Raw genomic sequence first — 6,060 nt, 5'->3', positions numbered from 1 at the left:
GGGGGGGGGGGGGGGGGGGGGGGGGGATCTAAGCCCTCCCGGCACCTTCCCACAATCCTCTGCTCCCTCCCCGCTGTTGGTGATTGGATTACAGTAGCTCCCAGAGGCCCCATTGAGGACCAGGCCCTGGGCACTGGCCAGACACCACTCCCTGCTGTGAGAAGGGTTCTGCAGGCCCACGGGCAGTTGTATGGCCCAGCGGCAGAACCACTGGGTCCTTACTTGCTGTGGGACAGCATGCTGATGGGCACATGCTCTCTTAGCATTCAGGGAGCTCTCTGCGAGCTCTGTCACCTGCTGCCCTGCTGTCCACGACCCGCCCCCCCCCCAGTAGGAGTGGGGAGTGCGCAGTCTGTCACTGCTAGCCTGAGGCCCGCATGCCAGGAACACCTTGCCCGTTCTGGGCAGGGGCTTCTTCTCTTTGGGCCTCAGCCTGACCCAGAAAGCAGGTCCCGTCACGTCTCCGCTTCTTGCCTAGGCCTGTGCAAAATCCCATTAGCCTCCCTCAGGAGCAGCGAGAGCCCAGCGCCGGCTGAGCCGCGTGGAAAGATAATGCCACAGCCGCTGATTCCAAGTGACGGGCTAATGGCCCTGTTGCTATTAATTTGTGTCTCCGAGGAGCGCCACAGCCTGTCTGCAGCGTCTGGAATGCACATTACCGCAAAATATTGATAGCTTACGAGCAGCCTCAGCGGCTAGGCTGAGCCATCTCCAGCTCTGCGCTGCGGCCAGTCCCCTCCCCCATGCTGCCGGCACGCAGCAGCTGCGACTCAACCGGAGGCCGTGCCCGCGATGGATTGATGGCTGCATTAGTGGAATGGGTTTCAAATCCATTTGCAAGCTCAGGAGCTGAGCCATTCCGGGGTGGGGGCTGCGCTGCTGCAGTGACTGAGCTGAGGAGGGTGGCTCCCAGGGAGGGGAGGCAGGAGAGGCCTGAGGTGAAGCCCAGCTCCGTTCCATGCACTGCACCAGCTGGGGCTGCACCAGTCCTGCAGGAAGCACTAATGCCCAGCCCCTACTCTGCCCGCCTGTGGATCATTACAGCACTGACTGCCTGTCCACATTCGCTGTGCCTCCAGCTGATGCTGGCTGCTCTCTGCTCAGCTCCAGTCAGCCTGGGGGCTGCTCTGAGCTGTGCCAGCGAGGCATGGCCCCTAGGGACTGTGTGCCAGCTGGGGACTGCCGCAGTCTTTTGTGGGCAGGGGTTGTGAGGAGGGAGGTGGGGAAGCAGAGCCTGCCAGCTGGGGACTCACCCACGCTGCAGGGCAGAGCAGAGCCACTCTCCCTAGCCAGGTTCTTAGACCATGCAAAGCATTATGGGAGCTGTCTGGGCACTACTGGGAAACCCAGCCCCATGCACCTGGCAAGCCACTCTCCTGCAAACCGTTGGTGCTGCGGTGGGGCAGTGGAAGTGCAGCAGGAGCCCTATGTGAACACACCGAGCATACCCAGCAGCAGCCCAGCAGTGCGGTGGAAGGTGCTAAGTCCCAGCCCCCCCCACCTCCCCCCAGCTCCGCTCGAGAACTGTGCAAGGGATGCTCAGTTTGCAAAGGGGTATCTTGCCCCTCTCCTGCAACTCACAACAGCTGCAGCTTCCAACCAATGCTGCTCAGAGCCGAGCCTGGACAACAGCAGCCTGAAAGGCGAGTATGGGAACTTTACCCGCGATGGAGCCCAAAGCACAGCCGTAACTGCAGAATCGCTGGTGCTCCCTAGAGGAGCCGGCAGCAGCAATCCCTGTCCTAATAGCTCCTCAGAGCCAGGAGCTGCCCCCCCGACCGGGAAACTGATCCCGGCGCAGCAGAGTGACTTGTGCCAGGTCACATGGATGGCTCCAAAGGGCAAGTTCTCAGCCGCCCACCCTCCCTCCAGAGCTGACCTTCCTCTTCCCTCGGAGGCTCCCAGAGGCAGACAACAAAACCCACTTGTAGGGGTGAAACGACTCTCATGTGAGGAGCCCAGCTCCAGCCTGGGTGTATGGGGGAGACTCCTACCAACACTTACTGCAGCTGGAGCTGATTTGTGGATTCCTAGATGTTAAGGCCAGAAGCGACCATTGTAAGCAACCAGAGACTGTCCCCAGCGAGCCCTGCATCCAGCCCAGAATGCCTAGCTCAGCAAAGACATAACCCCAACTACCCTCTGCCCATGCCTGGATCCCTGCTGGCAAACACGGCGCAGAGGGTCCCCAGGACATGGGCAGGCAGCGACGCCAACGCCTACCTCTGGCACAGGGTACCTGTGTGTGTGTGTGTGAACATGGGCTCCTGCTAACCACATGGGTTATTCCAAATGGCTCATACAAACTGCCTGCTTAATTCCTGATGGAGGAGATTGGGGAACAGAAGGCAATGGATTAGCCCTGCAGGCAGCCATCCCACACAGTGACTTCCAGATACCTCCGTGGGGACTGACAAAGGGAGCAAAGAGCAGGGCTACGGCACCGGCTGCTGAGCAGGGGGAGCATTCCTGGTGAGCCCCTGCATGGGGGCACATGGAGGAACGCCCCAGGGGTCAGGGCTAGAATCCATGGCATTCAATTGGTCACAAGAGCAGCCTCCCATCTCTCCCACTGCCAGCAGACCCTCACTAGCCCCACTGCCCCTCACCAGGCTCTGCAGTGACTCACTGCTCAGCTAGGGGCCCACTCAGCCAGCCTGCCACTGACCCCAGAGCCAGAGGGGAGAAGGAAATCCAAGCACTGAATGCTGGGGACCGCTTCTGATGCTCAGGGCACTGAGCTAGAGGAAGAGGCACCCAGCCCCGCAGTGACGTGCCTGTGTTGACTGGACCACATGGGCGTTCAGGCAGAGATCCCGCTGCAGAGATCCCAAAGGAGGCCTGCTGGGAGGAGCTAGATAGGGCCTGCCCAGCGATAGGGCAGCTGGGTGCCCCAGGTGGCTCGAGCTTCAGCAATTCCAAGGCCAGCGAGCACCACTGTGACCATCTTAGCCAAACCCTCCCCCGAATCCATTCTTGGAGCAGATCTGGGCCCCTCTCTAGGGTAATGTCCCACAATTGGTCACCGTCCAGTCCCAAGCTGTCCAGACAAGGCCCAGTGCGAGGAGGAGCTGAAGTAGCAGCAATGCTCCAGGGAAGCCTAAGGGATCGGTGGCACGTTACCAGGCCGTTTTCCCACCCCACCAGTGAGAAGAGCCCTGGGCTCAGCGCTGCTGGGTTCAGGACAGGAGCCGCTGGCAGCACGCACAGGGCAGTGCGATGGCTGGAGCCCTGCTCCCTCTCCAACGAACAGCTCTGGGACAAGTGTTAGCAACACAGAGCTGCTCGCTGCCAGCAGGCACGCCACAGCCCTGCTGCTGCCAGTCACACTGACTCACCAGTGCAAGCAGATCAGAAAGACACCAGAGTCCTCCTGGCATGTGGGCTCACTGTGGCCAGCTCCGATGCTCCAAGCAGCTGAGCAGGGAGGGAGTGACTTGGAGTTCAACCCCTCTGGGGGGCGGTCTCCTTCCCCTACCTAGCCCCTCAACAGCCAGAACAGAACAACGCAGCTTGGCAGAGTGGCTTTATTCTGCACCCCGGCCTGCATGATGGCACCATCCCACAGCATTGGATGGGGCTGGGCAGGGCTGCAGCCTTCCTCACGCTAAACAGCTCCGCTCCCACCCCAATTCACTCCCCCCTTGCAGGACCCAGGGAGCTGTGCTGCCCCATGCAAACACCAGAGGTACCCTCTGCATCATTTGATTGGCTTCAGGCTCAGGAGGCCACAACTGGCACTGGCAGGGCTTTCGTGGCTGCCTGTGCTCGGTGCCATTTGCTCATACTCAGGCCCCGTGTCCCTCCATTCAGCAGGAGCTGACTCGGGACACAGACTGTATCAGAAGCAGACAATCTCGCAGGAGCTGGCAGCACTAGCCCTGCAGCGTACTGCAATGGCATAGTGCATGGGGCCCAATGCAGGAAGATGGACATTGCATGTGGAGCCCCTCGCCTCACACACAAGGCCCCCTAGCTCTGTCATGCTTCAATCGCCACACTGGCCCCACCTGCCCTGCAGGGCTCATACAGTCATAGATTCGAAGGCCAAAAAGAACCATTGTGATCATCTAGTCTGACCTCCTGTACCACACAGGCCAGAGACCAGCCCCAAAATAATTCCTAGAGCAGAGTTTTGAGAACACCTAGTCTTGACTGAAAAATTGCCAGTGATGGAAAATCCACCACAACCCTCAATAAGTTGTTCCAGTGGTTAATGACTCTCGCTGTTAAAAATTTACACCTTATTTCCAGTCTGAATTTGTCTAACCAACTTCCAGCCATTGGATGGTGTTAGACCTTTCTCTGCTAGATCGAACTATCCATTATTAAATATTTGTTCCTCACGTAGGTACTTATAGACTGTAATCAAGTCACCCCTTAACCTTCTCTTTGTTAAGCTAAACAGATTGAGATCCTTGCATCTATCACTAGAAGGCAGGTTTTCTAATCCTTTAATTATTCTCATGTTTCTTCTCTGAACCCCTCTCCAATTTATCAACATCCTTCTTGAATTGTGGGCATCAGAATGCACGCAGGATGCCAGCAGTGATCACACCAGTGCCAAATACAGAGGGAAAATAGCTTCTCAACTCTTACTCAAGATTCCCAGGTTTGCACATCCCAGGATCACATTGGATCTTTTGGCCACAGCGTCGCACTGGGAGCTCATGTCCTGCTGATTATCCACCACACCCCCACGATCTTTTTCAGAGTCACTGCTTCCAAGAATAGACTCCTCCACCCTGTAAGTATGGCCTGCATTCTTTGTTCCTAGATGTATCCATTTACATTTAGCTGTATTAAAACACATAATTTGCTGATGCCCAGTTTAACAAGCAATGTAGATCACTCTGTATCAGTGACCTGTCCTCTTCATTATTTACCATTCCCCCAATTTTTGTCTGCAAACTTTATCGGTGAGGATTTTGTGTGTTCTTCCAGGTCATTGATAACTATGTTAAACAGCATAGGGCCAAGAACTGATCCCTGTGGTACCCCACTGGAAACACATCTGCTCGATGATAATTCCCCATTTACAGTTACATTTTGAGGCCTATCAGTTAGCCAGTTTTTAATCCATTGAACGTGTGCCATGTTAATTTTATATCACTCTAGTTTTTAAATCAAAATGTTATGTGGCAACAAGTCATATGTCTCACAGAAGTCTAAATATATAATGTCAACATTAATATCTTTATCAACCAAACTTGTAATCTCATCAAAAAAAGACATCAAGTTAATTTGATAGGATCTATTTTCCATAAACCCATATTGATCTGCATTAATTACATTACCCTTCTTTATTTCATTATTAATCGAGTCCCGTATCAGTCGCACCATTATCTTGTCCAGGATCAATTCAGACTCACAGACCTGTAATTACCTGGGTCATCCTGTTTACCCTTTTTAATAATTGACACAACATGAGCTTACTGCCCTATGCTCCAAGACTTATTGCAAATCAACATTAAAGGTTCAGTAACCTCCCGAATCGGCTCTTTTCAAACTCTTGGCTACAAGGTATCTGGACCTACTGATTTAAAAATGTCTTACTTTAGTAGCTGCTGTTTAACATCCTCCAGATACTAGTGGAATGGAAAGAGTGTTCTCACCACCACATGATGAGACTATATCATGTTTTTTCCCCAGATACAGAACATAAATATTTATTGAACACTAGGGTTACCATTCGTCCAGATTCCCCTGGACATGTCCGGCTTTTCGAGCTAAAAATAGCGTCGGGGGGAATTTGTAAATGTCTGGACTTCCCCGCTCATCCAGAGCACGCGCGGCTAACAGGGAGGCCGGCCTGATGGTGCCACTTATAATAGGCTCCGACAGCCAGAGAGAGCCCCTCCTCCACCTCCCCTGCAGCAGAGATCACTCCCTCCTTTCCTGCATTCGCCTCCTGCAGTCTGGAGCTCCTCCCCCACTGCTGCCCAGCGTGCCGGGACGAACGGCTCAGGTCGTTCCTGAGCAAGTTCACAGAGACATTAGGCGAAGGCCAACAACAAGGGGGCCAGGGAGGTTTTGGAGGGGGCAGTCAAGAGACAGGGG

The 6,060-nt window shown here is 54.8% G+C and overlaps 1 protein-coding gene across 2 annotated transcripts in view; it reads right to left on the bottom strand.

Moving 5' to 3' along the window:
• The window catches only part of SHF (Src homology 2 domain containing F), a 62,631-nt gene that overhangs the window by 1,690 nt on the left and 54,881 nt on the right, over window positions 1–6,060 (bottom strand). The gene's annotated exons all lie outside the window — the stretch shown is intronic.

This window comes from Trachemys scripta, chromosome 10, assembly GCF_013100865.1.
Source record: "Trachemys scripta elegans isolate TJP31775 chromosome 10, CAS_Tse_1.0, whole genome shotgun sequence".
NCBI classification, from domain to species: Eukaryota; Metazoa; Chordata; order Testudines; family Emydidae; genus Trachemys; species Trachemys scripta.
Note: the sequence above shows the minus strand (reverse complement) of the source record. Positions and strands in the feature narration are given on the sequence as shown.